Source organism: Convolutriloba macropyga, chromosome 9 (assembly GCF_964194025.1).
Source record: "Convolutriloba macropyga chromosome 9, txConMacr16.3, whole genome shotgun sequence".
Taxonomy (NCBI): Eukaryota; Metazoa; Xenacoelomorpha; order Acoela; family Convolutidae; genus Convolutriloba; species Convolutriloba macropyga.
Genome location: NC_134476.1, coordinates 226172 through 248545, shown reverse-complemented (window position 1 = coordinate 248545; position 22374 = coordinate 226172).

The window sequence follows — 22374 nt, the reverse complement described above, 5'->3', positions numbered from 1 at the left end:
TGTGACATCGAGTGCAACGGATGGAAAGCAGGACGTGCGGACATCATAGTTGTACCAAAGAAACATCGAGCAATCATAGGAAGAGACATGTTCAAACCTCTTGGGATCCAACTAACACTACAAGAATCACCAACATCTACAGGTAAGAACATCAACTCAATAGACACACCCAAAACCCCTACAATCAAAGCCGAAATAGCAATAAAATACAAAAAGTTAACATCAAGGATTGGACGCTCCCTACACCATAAGGTAAAATCACAATTAAGCCAAACTTTACACCGGTCCACCAAAAGGGAAGACGCGTACCACTACACCTCGAGAAACAAGTCGAAGAAGAACTAAAAAACTTACAAAATAACGGACACATAACAAAACTAGACAAATGCAGCGATGAATTTTTTATATCACCAATAGTCATCACAGTGAAGAAGGATAAATCAATAAAATTAGCGATGGACTCAAAAACAATCAACAAAGCAATTCACAAAAACAAATACCAAATGCATAACATCGACTGCCTTATGGACAGCATAGCACAAACAATCACTCAATCGTCCGACGAAGGAGAAGTCCTATTCTCAACAATAGACTTACGATACGCATACAGCCAGTTACCACTAGATGAAGATACAGCAAAACAATGCAATTTCAATATCATAGGCGGCAAAGCCACAGGAACATATCGATTCAACAATGGATTTTACGGACTCACGGACATGCCAGCAGAATTCCAAAAAGCAATAGACAAAACTCTATACAACCTAACAAACACATTCAGTTTCCTAGACGACATCATCATAGTTACTGGAGGCGGCATACAAAACCATAAAGAAAAACTATTCAAATGTTTAGACAGATTAAACGAAGAAAACCTAGCAATCAACCTCAACAAATGTCATTTCGCAAAAGATAAGATAACGTGGCTAGGCTACGAAATAGACAAAAAAGGTATCAAACCAATCGTCTCCAAGGCACAAGCTATACTAAATCTAAAACCACCCACGTCCCACAAACAACTAAAATCATTCTTAGGCAGCGTACATCACCTAACGAAATTTATTCCGAACCTCGCACCCCTATGCCGTGAGTTTCGAAATCTATTACGAAAAGAAACGAAATATGTTTGGACAAAACATCACCAAACAAAATTTGAAAATATAAAGAATTGCATACGCAACTTAACAGAAAATACACACTACGACACAAAAAGAAAAACCAGAGTTAAAACAGACGCATCAAGATCAGGCCTAGGAGCAGTCCTAGAACAAGAAACATGCAACGGATGGGAAACAATATCATACGCTTCAAGATTTTTAAATAAAGCGGAAGAAAAATACAGCATAAACGAACTAGAGTTATTAGGCGTAGTATGGGCATTGGAACACTTTAAACATTATTTATTAGGCCATCATTTTACAGTACAAACAGATCATAGGGCACTACTATCAATCCTCAAAGAACGCTCCAGCAAAATTCATCAAAGCCGTTTAACGAGATGGTATGACAGACTAATCCCATTCAACTTTAATATAGAACACATACCAGGAACAAAAATGGGACTAGCAGATTATATGTCGCGCAATCCATCCGAACCGGCAAAACCCCCCAGCACATACGACGAAAATTTTATAATAGCGCAAATAGACATAATCAAAGAAACATTTCATATAATACGCAAAAGAGGAAGACCAAAGAAACAAAGCATTACTAATACACAACCCAATTCTAAAACAACACACAGCGATTCCAACGCTATTAAAACACATACCTTGCAATCGCCCCACGATTCCAACCAATCTATGAACTACCAAACAAAACGCCAAAGAGGACGGCCCAGAAAAACAAAAGCGGAATCGTCGAACGAATCCACACAATTTAGAGACAACACCGACAAACGCCGCACGAATACTAACAAATTACAAACAAACTTGAATTACAACCTACGCAGCAGTCACAAGACATTCCAACCACAAACAAACATGTCGAATAATGACGTCATTAACAACACACAAGACACACAGCGAACAATTACAGAAGCGCATTTGCCAATTAACACAGCTATACTTAAACAGCCTAACTTTAAACAAACAAACGAAATGGAACACACAACAAACAAACCAAATAGCGCCACCATCAAATCACCAACACAGAAAACACCATTTTCAATGAGGAACTATCTGAGCCCCACCCCAAATAAGGACGAACTACACCCCACCAGCTCATCGGACGACCAACTCCCTAAAGAACTTGACATCATCTTCAACAAACAACTAATAGCAGCCATGATCAACAGGGATACGGTACTACGTGAAATAAGAGACTGCATTCCCAACAACGATCAAACGCGATGCAAGCAACTCAGCAGACAGATACACGCAAAATGGAACAGTTTAAGTGTCAACAACGGCTGCATACTGGTCGACAACAAACTAGCAATACCAAACATCCTAAAAGACTCCGTAATCGACGTACTCCACTCAACACACCCTGGAGCATGGGGCATGACAGAATTGGGACAAAGATTATGGTGGCCATTTATCAATCGAGAGTTAATCAATAAATCTAAAACGTGTCGACCCTGTACGGAATTCGGTAAGAACTTAAAAAGCATAATAAAGAAGTCCGATTGGTCCCCCTTCCACCGTGTTCTGAACCAAACGAAGAAATACAGCTAGACTTCGGCGGACCTATACTCGACGGGCAAGGAAGGGAAGTCTACTTCCTAGCATGCGTCGACCGTTTCTCGAAATTTCCTACCCTCAAATTAGTCGCAAACGCAAACGGTCCAAACATAGAAAAGTTTTTAAACAAATATTTAACGCAACACGGCGTACCTAGAAATATAAGACTAGATCAAGCCAGATGCCTAAAAGGTAATAAAATACAACAATTATGTAATCGCTATAACATCAATCTAATATACGCACCGGCCAACGACCATCGCCCCAAAGGATTAGTAGAACGCCTAATACAAACCGTCAAGCGACGTTTGGGGTGCATTAAACTGGACCCTAATCAAAAACCGTTCAATATCAAAAGTGCCCTCCAAAACCTATCTTTCGAACTACGCACGTGCCGCAAGAAAAATTCTGAACTCTCCCCGTTCGAAGCCCATTACGGACGAAAAGCAAATACCGCAATAACAAATATAACATCAAAACCTAACATAAAAAATCTAAACTGGTCAAATACTTTAAAATATTATTTAGATGACAACATCATAGGAGAGGAGGAATTGATCAGCCAGGAGAAATGGTACGATGAGGACTCGGACAGCGACAACGAAGTGAGAGCAACCAAAGAACGTAAACTGCAGGAAGCCAAAGATGATAAAGGCGAAGTACCGCGTATCACAAAACTTCCATCTGCTGACTTTGAACAGCCCCTCGCCAGAAACAGCCCGCGTCTCCAACTAGCCCGCAAAACCCTCGCCGCCTCTCGAAACAAGAAACAACTCCAAGGCCTGTATGAAGCGATTCCAGAGGGGGCTGCGTTTGTAAAAACAACAGATAGCACCGTGACCATTAAAGGCCCCGGCCAACAAGATACGATGTTAAACAAATCCGACGTAGCAAAATTTGGCACACCGGAGCAACGCCACATTCCCCTGATCAACTTTGCCGCCAGAAAGACCGTGCGCAACCACCACGCAAAGTTCATCAGTAGTATAGAGTCACATGCACAAGACATCAAAAGCAAATTAATCGGCCAACGAGCCATACGAAAAAGAGAAACCACAACGTCAAACGTAGACAAAAAGGCAAAAGCCAATCTCTCCAAAGTCAACAGAATCAAAATCCCTCACAAAAAATGCTATCAACCGTCACCCAAGAAAGGGTCCCCGAAAAAGAGAAAGCTCTCAACGGAGTCCTCTCAAGCATCTGATAAAGAACAGGACAACGAGCCTCTCTACACCGACTCTAACCCCGAAAGTAAAGCCGCCACCAAACATCACGGAAGCACCTATCCAATTGATCCAACGCAAGCATCCACTAGACGTAGTGTACGGGACAAGAAAAAGCCCAAACGATACGGCGATCTGACAGAATTATCTTCATCGGACGAATCACCGGACTTGGGACAACCCAAGAAACGACGCGCCGGCACAAGCATCGCCTCATACTCGCCTCCAAGACAACCCAACACGGGAACAACAGTATCACCGCCACACAGCATAATCCCGACGATCACCCCCTACCAAAACCAAATGGCCGAAAACATCGAGGACCCACCACAAGCCCAAGAAGAGGACGCATCACACGGTGATGTACTGGCAATCTACGATCAAGACCTGCCCGAATGCCAACTCCAGCCTCATGAACTTTAGTCAAGTTCACTATAAACTTTCAAAAACTCAACGCACAGTAAGCGTAAAGTTCAAAACTCAGTATATTACTTCATCATTGTTATCACTTATCGTAACTTACTTACAATCTCGCTATATTATAGTACATGTGTTCATCTATATTACTCATCCATCATGTTAAAGTAATCACCTTTCATCCATTTATCAATCGTTGCTTCATATATAGTACCAAAGTTCTCTAAGCGTCATGTCGCTCCATTTATGTTAAATTTAGTTATAAACTAAAAATTTCTAGAGGGGGAAATGTGGTACCCCGTGGTATCCATCCACCACTAGTAACACCATTAGCTCAGTGAATTAATACTCAGTCAATCGCAGTATATATATATAACCTTTTGTTCATACTCCATTCAATCGTACCTCGATTGAGTACATCAGTGACAGGTCCTAGCAACCTTGAGCTTGGACAATAAACTGGCAGTGAACTGCCTAATCGCAGTCTGCCTTAAGAAGAGTAATAAACGGTTTGTCACTGAATCTCTTTTACATAAAGCTAAGACCTTTATTGAAGCGTTTCATCTAGCGATCAAGATACACGTACAACACTACCAAAACACTTATTCTGACCAATTCTTCTGCATATTCAGAATTGGTTAGACCAGTATGTTTGCGTTTTGTGCCAAAATTAGAGAAAAAACAAAAATTAACGAAAATGCTGAGCCTTTAACTTTTAGCGTCTAGTGCGGCAAATTGGAATTTCCACCACAAATCTAACTTTTCTACCAAAACACTTATTCTGACCAATTCTTCTGCGTATTCAGAATTGGTTAGACCAGTATGTTTGCGTTTTGTGCCGAAAATCGAGAAAAAGCAAAATTTAACGAAAGCTCGGAACTGAGACTTTAAATCTTAAAATCTTGTGCGGCAAATGGCAATTTCCATCACAAATCTAACTTTTCGACCAGAACACTTATTCTGACCAATTCTTTTGCATATTCAGAATTGGCTAGACCAGTATGTTTGCGTTTTGTGCCAAAAATCGAGAAAAAGCAAAAATTAACGAAAACTCGAAACTGAGGCTTTAAATTTTAAAATCTTGTGCGGCAAATTGCAATTTCCACCACAAATCTAACTTTTCTACCAAAACACTCATTCTGACCAATTCTTCTGCATATTCAGAATGGGTTAGACCAGTATGTTTGCGTTTTGTTCCAAAAATTGAGAAATAGCAAAAATTAACGAAAACTCGAAACTGAGACTTTAAATTTTAAAATCTTGTGCGGCAAATTGCAATTTCCACCACAAATCTAACTTTTCTTCCAAAACACTTATTCTGAACAAATTTTTTGCATATCAGAATTCATTACACCAGTATGTTTGCGTTTTGTGCCAAAAATCGAGAAAAAGCAAAAATTAACGAAAACTCGGAACTGAGACTTTAAATTTTAAAATCTTGTGCGGCAAATTGCAATTTCCACCACAAATCTAACTTTTTCTACCAAAACACTTATTCTGACCAATTCTTCTGCATATTCAGAATAGGTTAGACCAGTATGTTTGCGTTTTGTGCCAAAAAGCGAGAAAAAGTAAAAATTAACGAAAACTCGGAACTGAGATTTTAAATTTTAAAATCTTGTGCGGCAAATTGCAATTTCCATCACAAATCTAATTTTTCTACCAAAACACTCAATCTGACCAATTCTTCTGCATATTCAGAATTGGTTAGACCAGTATGTTTGCGTTTTGTGCCAAAAATTGAGAAAAAGCAAAAATTAACGAAAACTCGAAACTGAGACTTTAAATTTTAAAATCTTGTGCGGCAAATTGCAATTTCCACCACAAATCTAACTTTTCTTCACAAAACACTTATTCTGAACAAATTTTTTGCATATCAGAATTGATTACACCAGTATGTTTGCGTTTTGTGCCAAAATCGAGAAAAATCAAAAATTAACGAAAACTCGGAACTGAGACTTTAAATTTCAAGATCTTGTGCGGCAAATTGCAATTTCCACCACAAATCTAACTTTTTCTACCAAAACACTTATTCTGACCAATTCTTCTGCATATTCAGAATGGGTTAGACCAGTATGTCTGCGTTTTGTGCAAAAAAGCGAGAAAAAGCAAACATTAACGAAAATATTGAGACTTTAAATTTTAGCGTCTTGTACTCGAAATTGCAACTTCCACCACAAATATAACTTTTCTTCGAAAACACTTATTCTGACCAAATTATTTGCATAATCAGAACTGGCTGGACTAGTATAATTGCGTTTTGCGCCAAAAAGCGAGAAAAAGCAAAAATTAACGAAAACTGGGAACTGAGACTTTAAATTTTAAAAGCTTGTGCGGCAAATTGCAATTTCCATAACAAATCTAACTTTCCGACCAATACACTTATTCTGACCAATTCTTTTGCATATTCAGAATTGGTTAGACCAGTATGTTTGCGTTTTGTGCCAAAAATTGAGAACAAGCAAAAATTAACGAAAACTCGGAACTGAGACTTAAATTTTAAAATCTTGTGCGGCAAATTGCAATTTCCAACACAAATCTAACTTTTCTTCCAAAACACTTATTCTGAACAAATTTTTTGCATACTCAGAACTGATTACACCAGTATGTTTGCGTTTTGTGCCAAAAATCGAGAAAAAGCAAAAATTAACGAAAACTCGGAAATGAGACTTTAAATTTTAAAATCTTGTGCGGCAAATTGCAATTTCCACCACAAATCTAACTTTTCTACCAAAACACTTATTCTGACCAATTCTTCTGCATATTCAGAATTGGTTAGACCAGTATGTTTGCGTTTTGTGCCAAAAAGCGAGAAAAAGCAAACATTAACGAAAATATTGAGACTTTAAATTTTAGCGTCTTGTGCTCGAAATTGCAACTCCCACCACAAATCTAACTTTTCTTCGAAAACACTTATTCTGACCAAATTTTTTGCATATTCAGAATTGGTTAGACCAGTATGTTTGCGTTTTGTGCCAAAAATCGAGAAAAAGCAAAAATTAACGAAAACTCGGAACTGAGACTTTAAATTTTAAAATCTTGTGCGGCAAATTGCGATTTCCATCACAAATCTAACTTTTCTACCAAAACACTCATTCTGACCAATTCTTCTGCATATTCAGAATTGGTTAGACCAGTATGTTTGCGTTTTGTGCCAAAAATTGAGAAAAAGCAAAAATTAACGAAAACTCGGAACTGAGACTTTAAATTTTAAAATCTTGTGCGGCAAATTGCAATTTCCACCACAAATCTAACTTTTCTTCCAAAACACTTATTCTGAACAACTTTTTTGCATATTCAGAATTGATTACACCAGTATGTTTGCGTTTTGTGCCAAAAATCGAGAAAAAGCAAAAATTAAAGAAAACTCGGAACTGAGACTTTAAATTTTAAAATCTTGTGCGGCAAATTGCAATTTCCACCACAAATCTAACTTTTCGACCAAAACACTTATTCTGACCAATTCTTTTGCATATTCAGAATTTATTAGACCAGTATGTTTGCGTTTTGTGCCAAAAATCGAGAAAAAGCAAAAATTAACGAAAACTCGGAACTGAGACTTTAAATTTTAAAATCTTGTGCGGCAAATTGCAATTTCCATCTCAAATCTTACTTTTCTACCAAAAAACTCATTCTGACCAATTCTTCTGCATATTCAGATTTGGTTAGACCAGTATGTTTGCGTTTTGTGCCAAAAAGCGAGAAAAAGCAAACATTAACGAAAATATTGAGACTTTAAATTTTAGCGTCTTGTGCTCGAAATTGCAACTCCCACCACAAATATAACTTTTCTTCGAAAACACTTATTCTGACCAAATTTTTTGCATATTCAGAATTGGTTAGACCAGTATGTTTGCGTTTTGTGCCAAAAATCGAGAAAAAGCAAAAATTAACAAAAACTCGGAACTGAGACTTTAAATTTTAAAATCTTGTGCGGCAAATTGCAATTTCCATCACAAATCTAACTTTTCTACCAAAACACTCATTCTGACCAATTCTTCTGCATATTCAGAATTGGTTAGACCAGTATGTTTGCGTTTTGTGCCAAAAATTGAGAAAAAGCAAAAATTAACGAAAACTCGGAACTGAGACTTTAAATTTTAAAATCTTGTGCGGCAAATTGCAATTTCCACCACAAATCTAACTTTTCTTCCAAAACACTTTTCTGAACAACTTTTTTGCATATTCAGAATTGATTACACCAGTATGTTTGCGTTTTGTGCCAAAAATCGAGAAAAAGCAAAAATTAAAGAAAACTCGGAACTGAGACATTAAATTTTAAAATCTTGTGCGGCAAATTGCAATTTCCACCACAAATCTAACTTTTCGACCAAAACACTTATTCTGACCAATTCTTTTGCATATTCAGAATTTATTAGACCAGTATGTTTGCGTTTTGTGCCAAAAATCGAGAAAAAGCAAAAATTAACGAAAACTCGGAACTGAGACTTTAAATTTTAAAATCGTGTGCGGCAAATTGCAATTTCCATCTCAAATCTTACTTTTCTACCAAAAAACTCATTCTGACCAATTCTTCTGCATATTCAGAATTGGTTAGACCAGTATGTTTGCGTTTTGTGCCAAAAAGCGAGAAAAAGCAAACATTAACGAAAATATTGAGACTTTAAATTTTAGCGTCTTGTGCTCGAAATTGCAACTCCCACCACAAATATAACTTTTCTTCGAAAACACTTATTCTGACCAAATTTTTTGCATATTCAGAATTGGTTAGACCAGTATGTTTGCGTTTTGTGCCAAAAATCGAGAAAAAGCAAAAATTAACGAAAACTCGGAACTGAGACTTTAAATTTTAAAATCTTGTGCGGCAAATTGCAATTTCCACCACAAATCTAACTTTTCGACCAAAACACTTATTCTGACCAATTCTTTTGCATATTCAGAATTTATTAGACCAGTATGTTTGCGTTTTGTGCCAAAAATCGAGAAAAAGCAAAAATTAACGGAAACTCGGAACTGAGACTTTAAATTTTAAAATCTTGTGCGGCAAATTGCAATTTCCATCACAAATCTTACTTTTCTACCAAAACACTCATTCAGACCAATTCTTCTGCATATTCAGAATTGATTAGACCAGTATGTTTGCGTTTTGTGCCAAAAAGCGAGAAAAAGCAAACATTAACGAAAATATTGAGACCTTAAATTTTAGCGTCTTGTGCTCGAAATTGCAACTCCCACCACAAATCTAACTTTTCTTCGAAAACACATATTCTGACCAAATTATTTGCATATTCAGAATTGGTTAGACCTGTATGTTTGCGTTTTGTGCCAAAAATCGAGAAAAAGCAAAAATTAACGAAAACTCGGAACTGAGACTTTAAATTTTAAAATCTTGTGCGGCAAATTGCAATTTCCATCACAAATCTAACTTTTCTACCAAAACACTCATTCTGACCAATTCTTCTGCATATTCAGAATTGGTTAGACCAGCATGTTTGCGTTTTGTGCCAAAAATCGAGAAAAAGCAAAAATTAACGAAAACTCGGAACTGCGACTTTAAATTTTAAAATCTTGTGCGGCAAATTGCAATTTCCACCACAAATCTAACTTTCGACCAAAACACTTATTCTGACCAATTCTTTTGCATATTCAGAATTTATTAGACCAGTATGTTTGCGTTTTGTGCCAAAAATCGAGAAAAAGCAAACATTAACGAAAATATTGAGACTTTAAATTTTAGCGTCTTGTGCTCGAAATTGCAACTCCCACCACAAATCTAACTTTTCTTCGAAAACACTTATTCTGAACAAATTTTTGCATATCAGAATTGATTACACCAGTATGTTTGCGTTTTGTGCCAAAAATCGAGAAAAAGCAAAAATTAACGAAAACTCGGAACTGAGACTTTAAATTTTAAAATCTTGTGCGGCAAATTGCAATTTCCACCACAAATCTAACTTTTCGACCAAAACACTCATTCTGACCAATTCTTCTGCATATTCAGAATTGGATAGACCAGTATGTTTGCGTTTTGTGCCAAAAAGCGACAAAAAGCAAACATTAACGAAAATATTGAGACTTTAAATTTTAGCGTCTTGTGCTCGAAATTGCAACTCCCACCACAAATCTAACTTTTCTTCGAAAACACTTATTCTGAACAAATTTTTTGCATATCAGAATTGATTACATTAGTATGTTTGCGTTTTGTGCCAAAAATCGAGAAAAAGCAAAAATTAACGAAAACTCGGAACTGAGACTTTAAATTTTAAAATCTTGTGCGGCAAATTGCAATTTCCACCACAAATCTAACTTTTCTACCAAAACACTTATTCTGACCAATTCTTCTGCATATTCAGAATTGGTTAGACCAGTATGTTTGCGTTTTGTGCCAAAAAGCGAGAAAAAGCAAACATTAACGAAAATATTGAGACTTTAAATTTTAGCGTCTTGTGCTCGAAATTGCAACTCCCACCACAAATCTAACTTTTCTTCGAAAACACTTATTCTGACCAAATTTTTTGCATATTCAGAATTGGTTAGACCAGTATGTTTGCGTTTTGTGCCAAAAATCGAGAAAAAGCAAAAATTAACGAAAACTCGGAACTGAGACTTTAAATTTTAAAATCTTGTGCGGCAAATTGCAATTTCCACCACAAATCTAACTTTTCGACCAAAACACTTATTCTGACCAATTCTTTTGCATATTCAGAATTTATTAGACCAGTATGTTTGCGTTTTGTGCCAAAAATAGAGAAAAAGCAAAAATTAACGAAAACTCGGAACTGAGACTTTAAATTTTAAAATCTTGTGCGGCAAATTGCAATTTCCATCACAAATCTTACTTTTCTACCAAAACACTCATTCTGACCAATTCTTCTGCATATTCAGAATTGGTTAGACCAGTATGTTTGCGTTTTGTGCCAAAAAGCGAGAAAAAGCAAACATTAACGAAAATATTGAGACTTTAAATTTTAGCGTTTTGTGCTCGAAATTGCAACTCCCACCACAAATCTAACTTTTCTTCGAAAACACTTATTCTGACCAAATTATTTGCATATTCAGAATTGGTTAGACCAGTATGTTTGCGTTTTGTGCCAAAAATCGAGAAAAAGCAAAAATTAACGAAAACTCGGAACTGAGACTTTAAATTTTAAAATCTTGTGCGTCAAATTGCAATTTCCATCACAAATCTAACTTTTCTACCAAAACACTCATTCTGACCAATTCTTCTGCATATTCAGAATTGGTTAGACCAGCATGTTTGCGTTTTGTGCCAAAAATTGAGAAAAAGCAAAAATTAACGAAAACTCGGAACTGAGACTTTAAATTTTAAAATCTTGTGCGGCAAATTGCAATTTCCATCACAAATCTTACTTTTCTACCAAAACACTCATTCTGACCAATTCTTCTGCATATTCAGAATTGTTTAGACCAGTATGTTTGCGTTTTGTGCCAAAAAGCGAGAAAAAGCAAACATTAACGAAAATATTGAGACTTTAAATTTTAGCGTCTTGTGCTCGAAATTGCAACTCCCACCACAAATCTAACTTTTCTTCGAAAACACTTATTCTGACCAAATTATTTGCATAATCAGAATTGGTTAGACCAGTATGTTTGCGTTTTGTGCCAAAAATCGAGAAAAAGCAAAAACTAACGAAAACTCGGAACTGAGACTTTAAATTTTAAAATCTTGTGCGGCAAATTGCAATTTCCATCACAAATCTAACTTTTCTACCAAAACACTCAATCTGACCAATTCTTCTGCATATTCAGAATTGGTTAGACCAGCATGTTTGCGTTTTGTGCCAAAAATCGAGAAAAAGCAAAAATTAACGAAAACTCGGAACTGAGACTTTAAATTTTAAAATCTTGTGCGGCAAATTGCAACTTCCACCACAAATCTAACTTTTCTTCCAAAACACTTATTCTGAACAACTTTTTTGCATATTCAGAATTGATTACACCAGTAGGTTTGCGTTTTGTGCCAAAAATCGAGAAAAAGCAAAAATTAACGAAAACTCGGAACTGAGACTTTAAATTTTAAAATCTTGTGCGGCAAATTGCAATTTCCACCACAAATCTAACTTTTCGACCAAAACACTTATTCTGACCAATGCTTTTGCATATTCAGAATTTATTAGACCAGTATGTTTGCGTTTTGTGCCAAAAATCGAGAAAAATCAAACATTAACGAAAATATTGAGACTTTAAATTTTAGCGTCTTGTGCTCGAAATTGCAACTCCCACCACAAATCTAACTTTTCTTCGAAAACACTTATTCTGAACAAATTTTTTGCATATCAGAATTGATTACACCAGTATGTTTGCGTTTTGTGCCAAAAATCGAGAAAAAGCAAAAATTAACGAAAACTAGGAACTGAGACTTTAAATTTTAAAATCTTGTGCGGCAAATTGCAATTTCCACCACAAATCTAACTTTTCGACCAAAGCACTTATTCTGACCAATTCTTTTGCATATTCAGAATTTATTAGACCAGTATGTTTGCGTTTTGTGCCAAAAATCGAGAAAAAGCAAAAATTAACGGAAACTCGGAACTGAAACTTTAAATTTTAAAATCTCGTGCGGCAAATTGCAATTTCCACCACAAATCTAACTTTTCGACCAAAACACTTATTCTGACCAATTCTTTTGCATATTCAGAATTTATTAGACCAGTATGTTTGCGTTTTGTGCCAAAAATCGAGAAAAAGCAAAAATTAACGAAAACTCGGAACTGAGACTTTAAATTTTAAAATCTTGTGCGGCAAATTGCAATTTCCATCACAAATCTAACTTTTCTACCAAAACACTCATTCTGACCAATTCTTCTGCATATTCAGAATTGGTTAGACCAGTATGTTTGCGTTTTGTGCCAAAAATTGAGAAAAAGCAAAAATCAACGAAAACTCGGAACTGAGACTTTAAATTTTAAAATCTTGTGCGGCAAATTGCAATTTCCACCACAAATCTAACTTTACTTCCAAAACACTTATTTTGAACAACTTTTTTGCATATTCAGAATTGATTGCACCAGTATGTTTGCGTTTTGTGCCAAAAATCGAGAAAAAGCAAAAATTAACTAAAACTCGGAACTGAGACTTTAAATTTTAAAATCTTATCCGGCAAATTGCAATTTCCACCACAAATCTAACTTTTCGACCAAAACACTTATTCTGACCAATTCTTTTGCATATTCAGAATTTATTAGACCAGTATGTTTGCGTTTTGTGCCAAAAACCGAGAAAAAGCAAAAATTAACGAAAACTCGGAACTGAGACTTTAAATTTTAAAATCTTGTGCGGCAAATTGCAATTTCCATCACAAATCTTACTTTTCTACCAAAACACTCATTCTGACCAATTCTTCTGCATATTCAGAATTCGTTAGACCAGTATGTTTGCGTTTTTGCCAAAAATTGAGAAAAAGCAAAAATTAACGAAAACTCGGAACTGAGACTTTAAATTTTAAAATCTTGTGCGGCAAATTGCAATTTCCACCACAAATCTAACTTTTCTTCCAAAACACTTATTCTGAACAAATTTTTTGCATATGCAGAATTGATTACACCAGTATGTTTGCGTTTTGTGCCAAAAATCGAGAAAAAGCAAAAATTAACGAAAACTCGGAACTGAGACTTTAAATTTTAAAATCTTGTGCGGCAAATTGCAATTTCCACCACAAATCTAACTTTTCTACCAAAACACTTATTCTGACCAATTCTTCTGCATATTCAGAATTGGTTAGACCAGAATGTTTGCGTTTGTGCCAAAAATCGAGAAAAAGCAAAAATTAACGAAAACTCGGAACTGAGACTTTAAATTTTAAAATCTTGTGCGGCAAATTGCAATTTCCATCACAAATCTTACTTTTCTACCAAAACACTCATTCTGACCAATTCTTCTGCATATTCGGAATTCGTTAGACCAGTATGTTTGCGTTTTGTGCCAAAAATTGAGAAAAAGCAAAAATTAACGAAAACTCGGAACTGAGACTTTAAATTTTAAAATCTTGTGCGGCAAATTGCAATTTCCACCACAAATCTAACTTTTCTTCCAAAACACTTATTCTGAACAAATTTTTTGCATATGCAGAATTGATTACACCAGTATGTTTGCATTTTGCGCCAAAAATCGAGAAAAAGCAAAAATTAACGAAAACTCGGAACTGAGACTTTAAATTTTAAAATCTTGTGCGGCAAATTGCAATTTCCACCACAAATCTAACTTTTCTACCAAAACACTTATTCTGACCAATTCTTCTGCATATTCAGAATTGGTTAGACCAGTATGTTTGCGTTTGTGCCAAAAATCGAGAAAAAGCAAAAATTAACGAAAACTCGGAACTGAGACTTTAAATTTTAAAATCTTGTGCGGCAAATTGCAATTTCCATCACAAATCTTACTTTTCTACCAAAACACTCATTCTGACCAATTCTTCTGCATATTCGGAATTCGTTAGACCAGTATGTTTGCGTTTTGTGCCAAAAATTGAGAAAAAGCAAAAATTAACGAAAACTCGGAACTGAGACTTTAAATTTTAAAATCTTGTGCGGCAAATTGCAATTTCCACCACAAATCTAACTTTTCTTCCAAAACACTTATTCTGAACAAATTTTTTGCATATGCAGAATTGATTACACCAGTATGTTTGCATTTTGCGCCAAAAATCGAGAAAAAGCAAAAATTAACGAAAACTCGGAACTGAGACTTTAAATTTTAAAATCTTGTGCGGCAAATTGCAATTTCCATCACAAATCTTACTTTTCTACCAAAACACTCATTCTGACCAATTCTTCTGCATATTCGGAATTCGTTAGACCAGTATGTTTGCGTTTTGTGCCAAAAATTGAGAAAAAGCAAAAATTAACGAAAACTCGGAACTGAGACTTTAAATTTTAAAATCTTGTGCGGCAAATTGCAATTTCCACCACAAATCTAACTTTTCTTCCAAAACACTTATTCTGAACAAATTTTTTGCATATGCAGAATTGATTACACCAGTATGTTTGCATTTTGCGCCAAAAATCGAGAAAAAGCAAAAATTAACGAAAACTCGGAACTGAGACTTTAAATTTTAAAATCTTGTGCGGCAAATTGCAATTTCCACCACAATTCTAACTTTTCTACCAAAACACTTATTCTGACCAATTCTTCTGCATATTCAGAATTGGTTAGACCAGTATGTTTGCGTTTTGTGCCAAAAAGCGAGAAAAAGCAAACATTAACGAAAATATTGAGACTTTAAATTTTAGCGACTTGTGCTCGAAATTGCAACTTCGACCACAAATCTAACTTTTCTCCGAAAACACTTATTCTTACCAAATTGTTTGCATATTCAGAACTGGCTGGATAAGTATAATTGCGTTTTGCGCCAAAAAGCGAGAAAAAGCAAACATTGAAACTTTAAAATTTAGCGTCTTATACGGCAAATTGTGATTTCCATCAGAAATACAACTTTTCTTCCAAAACAGCGATTCTGACCAATTCTTTTGCAGACTGAGGACTGGTTGGACTAATATGTTTGCATTTTGCGCCAAAAAGCGAGAAAAAGCAAACATAAACGAAAACATTGAGACTTTAAATTTAGGCGTCTTATAAGGCAAATTGTAATTTCCACCACAAACCCAACTTTGCTTCCAAAACACCTATTCTGACCAAATCTTTTGCAGATTCAGATTTGGTTGGACTAGTATGTTTGTTTTTTGCGCCAAAAAACGACAATCATCACACTTTGTAATATCATCACCTCAAGAAGAAGAAGACTTTTAGAGAAGAGCATTTTTTAAAACTATTATAGAGAAATTTCAATTTTTTGGTAACTGTACCGTATAACTCATTCGAAACTGACAACAGTTCTTCAGCCGCACAAGTCAGCTATCGAAATACCGCGTGACAGTATTTTCAAAGTTGTAGGTAAAGGCAATACACTGAGACCTTAAATTTTAACTTCCTGTACGGAAATCTAACTTCTACCACAAATCCAACTTTTCTTCGAAAACATATTCTGACCAAATCTTTTTCAAGATCAGAATTGGTTAGACCAGTATGTTTGCATTTTGTGCCAAAAATTGAGAAAAAGCAAAAATTAACGAAAACACTGAGCCTTTAAATTTTAGCGCCTTGTGCGCCAAATTGCAATTTCCACCACAAATCTAACTTTTCCTCCAAAACACTTATTCTGACCAAATCTTTTGCAGATTCAAAACTGGTTGGACTAGTATGTTTGCGTTTAGCGCCCAAAACCGAGAAAAAGCAAAAATTAACGAAAACATTGAGACTTGTACGGAAAATTTTACCGTCTTATACGGCAAATTGTAATTTCCACCACAAACCCAACTTTTCTTCCAAAACACTTATTCTGACCAAATATTTTGCAGATTCAGAACTGGTTGGACTAATATGTTTGCACTTTGCGCCAAAAGCGAGAAAAAGCAAACATAATTGAAAACATTGCGACTTTAAATTTTAGCGTCTTAAACGGCAAAGTGTGATTTTCGTCAGTAATACAACTTTTCTTCCAAAACATCGGTTCTGACCAATTCTTTTGCAGATTCAGAACTGGTTGGACTATTTTGTTTGCGTTTTGCGCCAAAAAGCGAGAAAAAGCAAACATTAACGAAAACACTGAGACTTTAAATTTTTGCGTCTTATACGGCAAATTCTGATTTCCATCAGAAATACAACTTTTCTTCCAAAACACCGATTCTGACCAACTCTTTTACAGATTCAGAACTGGTTGGACTAATATGTTTGCGTTTTGCGCCAAAAAGCGATAAAAAGCAAACATTAACGAAAACACTGAGCCTTTAAATTTTAGCGTCCTGTGCGCCAATTTGCGATTTCCACCACAAATCTAACTTTTCCTCAAAAACACTTATTCTGACCATATCTTTTGCGGATTCAAAACTGGTTGGACTAGTATGTTTGCGTTTTTTGCCAAAAACCGAGAAAAAGCAAACATTAATGAAAACATTGAGACTTGTACGGAAAATTTTAGTGTCTTATAAGGCAAATTGTAATTTCCACCACAAAACCAACTTTTCTTCCACAACACTTATTCTGACCAAATATTTTGCAGATTCAGAACTGCTTGGACTAATATGTTTCTGTTTTGCGCCAGAAAGGGAGAAAAAGCAAACATAATTGAAAACATTGAAACTTTAAATTTTAGCGTCTTTTACGGCAAATTGTGATTTCCATCAGAAATACAACTTTTCTTCCAAAACACCGATTCTGATCAATTCTTTTGCAGATTCAGAACTGGCTGGACTATAACGTTTGCATTTTGCGCCAAAAAGCGAGAAAAGGCAAACATTAACGAAAACACTGAGCCATTAAATTTTAGCGTCTTGTGCGCCAAAAAGCAATTTCCACCACAAATCTAACTTTTCCTCCAAAACAGTTATTCTGACCATATCGTTTGCAGATTCAAAACTGACTGGACTAGTATGTTTGCGTTTTGGGCCAAAAACGGAGAAAAAGCAAACATTAACGAAAACATTGAGACTTTTGTGGAAAGTTTTAGCGTTTATACGGAAAATTCTGATTTCCATCAAAAATACAACTTTTCTTCCAAAACAGCGTTTCTGACCAATTCTTTTGCAGATTCAGAACTGGTTGGACTAATATGTTTGCATTTTGCGCCAAAAAGCGAGAAAAGGCAAACATTAACGAAAACAATGAGCCTTTAAATTTTAGCGTCTTGTGCGCCAAAATGAAATTTCCACCACAAATCTAACTTTTCCTCCAAAACAGTTATTCTGACCATATCGTTTGCAGATTCAAAACTGGTTGGACTATTATGTTTGCGTTTTGTGCCATAAACCGAGAAAAAGCAAACATTAACGAAAACATTGAGCCTTTAAATTTTAGCGTCCTGTGCGCCAATTTGCGATTTCCACCACAAATCTAACTTTTCCTCAAAAACACTTATTCTGACCATATCTTTTGCGGATTCAAAACTGGTTGGACTAGTATGTTTGCGTTTTTTGCCAAAAACCGAGAAAAAGCAAACATTAATGAAAACATTGAGACTTGTACGGAAAATTTTAGTGTCTTATAAGGCAAATTGTAGTTTCCACCACAAAACCAACTTTTCTTCCACAACACTTATTCTGACCAAATATTTTGCAGATTCAGAACTGCTTGGACTAATATGTTTCTGTTTTGCGCCAGAAAGGGAGAAAAAGCAAACATAATTGAAAACATTGAAACTTTAAATTTTAGCGTCTTTTACGGCAAATTGTGATTTCCATCAGAAATACAACTTTTCTTCCAAAACACCGATTCTGATCAATTCTTTTGCAGATTCAGAACTGGCTGGACTATAACGTTTGCATTTTGCGCCAAAAAGCGAGAAAAGGCAAACATTAACGAAAACACTGAGCCATTAAATTTTAGCGTCTTGTGCGCCAAAAAGCAATTTCCACCACAAATCTAACTTTTCCTCCAAAACAGTTATTCTGACCATATCGTTTGCAGATTCAAAACTGGCTGGACTAGTATGTTTGCGTTTTGGGCCAAAAACGGAGAAAAAGCAAACATTAACGAAAACATTGAGACTTTTGTGGAAAGTTTTAGCGTCTTATACGGAAAATTCTGATTTCCATCAAAAATACAACTTTTCTTCCAAAACAGCGTTTCTGACCAATTCTTTTGCAGATTCAGAACTGGTTGGACTAATATGTTTGCATTTTGCGCCAAAAAGCGAGAAAAGGCAAACATTAACGAAAACACTGAGCCTTTAAATTTTAGCGTCTTGTGCGCCAAAATGAAATTTCCACCACAAATCTAACTTTTCCTCCAAAACAGTTATTCTGACCATATCGTTTGCAGATTCAAAACTGGTTGGACTATTATGTTTGCGTTTTGTGCCATAAACCGAGAAAAAGCAAACATTAACGAAAACATTGAGACTTGTGCGGAAAATTTTAGCGTCTTATACGGCAAATTTTAATTTCCATCGGATATACAACTTTTCTTCCAAAACAGCGTTTCTGACCAATTCTTTTGCAGATTCAGAACTGGTTGGACTAATATGTTTGCATTTTGCGCCAAAAAGCGAGAAAAGGCAAACATTAACGAAAACACTGAGCCTTTAAATTTTAGCGTCTTGTGCGCCAAAATGAAATTTCCACCACAAATCTAACTTTTCCTCCAAAACAGTTATTCTGACCATATCGTTTGCAGATTCAAAACTGGTTGGACTATTATGTTTGCGTTTTGTGCCATAAACCGAGAAAAAGCAAACATTAACGAAAACATTGAGACTTGTGCGGAAAATTTTAGCGTCTTATACGGCAAATTTTAATTTCCATCGGATATACAACTTTTCTTCCAAAACACCGATTCTGACCAATTCTTTTGCGGATTCAGAACTGGTTGGACTAATATGTTTGCATTTTGCGCCAAAAAAGCGAGAAAAAGCAAACATTAACGAAAACACTGAGCCTTTAAATTTTAGCGTCTTGTGCGCCAAATTGCAATTTCCACCACAAATATAACTTTTCCTCGAAAACACTTATTCTGACCATATCTTTTGCGGATTCAAAACTGGTTGGACTAGTATGTTTGCGTTTTGTGCCAAAAACCGAGAAAAAGCAAACATTAACGAAAACATTGAGACTTGTACGGAAAATTTCAGCGTCTTATACGGAAAATTCTGATTTCCTTCAGAAATACAACTTTTCTTCCAAAACACCGACTCTGACCAATTTTTTGCAGATTCAGAATTGGTTGGACTAATATGTTTGCGTTTTGCGCCAAAAAGCGTGAAAAAGCAAACATTAACGAAAACACTGAGCCTTTAAATTTTAGCGTCTTGTGCGCCAATTTGCAATTTCCAACACAAATCTAACTTTTCCTCCAAAACACTTATTCTGACCATATCTTTTGCAGATTCAAAACTGGTTGGACTAGTATGTTTGCGTTTTGTGCCAAAAACCGAGAAAAAGCAAACATTAACGAAAACATTGAGACTTGTACGGAAAATTTTAGCGACTTATTCGGCAAATTGTAATTTCCACCACAAAACCAACTTTTCTTCCACAACACTTATTCTGACCAAATATTTTGCAGATTCAGAGCTGCTTGGAATAATATGTTTGCGTTTTGCGCCAGAAAGCGAGAAAAAGCAAACATTAACGAAAACATTGAGACTTGTGCGGAAATTTTTAGCGTCTTATACGGCAAATTTTAATTTCCATCAGATATACAACTTTTCTTCCAAAACACCGATTCTGACCAATTCTTTTGCAGATTCAGAACTGGTTGGACTAATATGTTTGCATTTTGCGCCAAAAAAGCGAGAAAAAGCAAACATTAACGAAAACATTGAGACTTGTGCGGAAATTTTTAGCGTCTTATACGGCAAAATGTAATTTCCATCAGATATACAACTTTTCTTCCAAAACTCCGATTCTGACCAATTCTTTCGCAGATTCAGAACTGGTTGGACTAATATGTTTGCATTTTGCGCCAAAAAGGCGAGAAAAAGCAAACATTAACGAAAACACTGAGCCTTTAAATTTTAGCGTCTTGTGCCCCAAATTGCAATTTCCACCACAAATATAACTTTTCCTCGAAAACACTTTTTCTGACCATATCTTTTGCAGATTCAAAACTGATTAGACTAGTATATTTGCTTTTTACGCCAAAAACCGAGAAAAAGCAAACATTAACGAAAACATTGAGACTTGTGCGGAAAATTTTAGAGTCTTATACGGCAAATTGTAATTTCCATCAGATATACAACTTTTCTTCCAAAACACCGATTCTGACCAAATCTTTTGCAGATTCAGAACTGGTTGGACTAGTATGTTTGCGTTTTCTGCCAATAACCGAGAAAAAGCAAACATTAACGAAAACATTGAGACTTGTACGGAAAATTTCAGCGTCTTATACGGAAAATTCTGATTTCAATCAGAAATACAATTTTTCTTCCGAAACACTGATTCTGACCAATTCTTTTGCAGATTCAGAACTGGTTGGACTAATATGTTTGCGTTTTGCGCCAAAAAGCGTGAAAAAGCAAACATTAACGAAAACACTGAGCCTGTAAATTTTAGCGTCTTGTGCGCCAAATTGCAATTTCCAACACAAATCTAACTTTTCCTCCAAAAGACTTATTCTGACCATATCTTTTGCAGATTCAAAACTGGTTGGACCAGTATGATTGCGTTTTGTGCCAAAAACTGAGAAAAAGCAAACTTTAACGAAAACATTGAGACTTGTTCGGAAAATTTTAGCGTCTTATTCGGCAAATTGTAAATTCCACCACAAACCCAACTTTTCTTCCAAAACACTTATTCTGACCAAATATTTTGCAGATTCAGAGCTGCTTGGACTAATATGTTTGCGTTTTGCGACAAAAAGCGAGAAAAAGCAAACATAATTGAAAATATTGAGACTTTAAATTTTAGCGTCTTATACGGCAAATTTTAATTTCCATCGGATATACAACTTTTCTTCCAAAACACCGATTCTGACCAATTCTTTTGCGGATTCAGAACTGGTTGGACTAATATGTTTGCATTTTGCGCCAAAAAAGCGAGAAAAAGCAAACATTAACGAAAACACTGAGCCTTTAAATTTTAGCGTCTTGTGCGCCAAATTGCAATTTCCAACACAAGTCTAACTTTTCCTCCAAAAGACTTATTCTGACCATATCTTTTGCAGATTCAAAACTGGTTGGACTAGTATGTTTGCGTTTTGTGCCAAAAACCGAGAAAAAGCAAACATTAACGAAAACTTTGAGACTTGTACGGAAAATTTTAGCGTCTTATTCGGCAAATTGTAATTTCCACCACAAACCCAACTTTTCTTCCAAAACACTTATTCTGACCAAATACTTTGCAGATTCAGAACTGCTTGGACTAATATGTTTGCGTTTTGCGACAAAAAGCGGGAAAAAGCAAACATAATTGAAAACATTGAGACTTTAAATTTTAGCGTGTTATACGGCAAATTGTGATTTCCATCAGAAATACACTTTTTCTTCCAAAACACCGATTCTGACCAATTCTTTTGCAGATTCAGAACTGGTTGGACTAATATGTTTGCGTTTTGCGCCAAAAAGCGAGAAAAAAAACAAT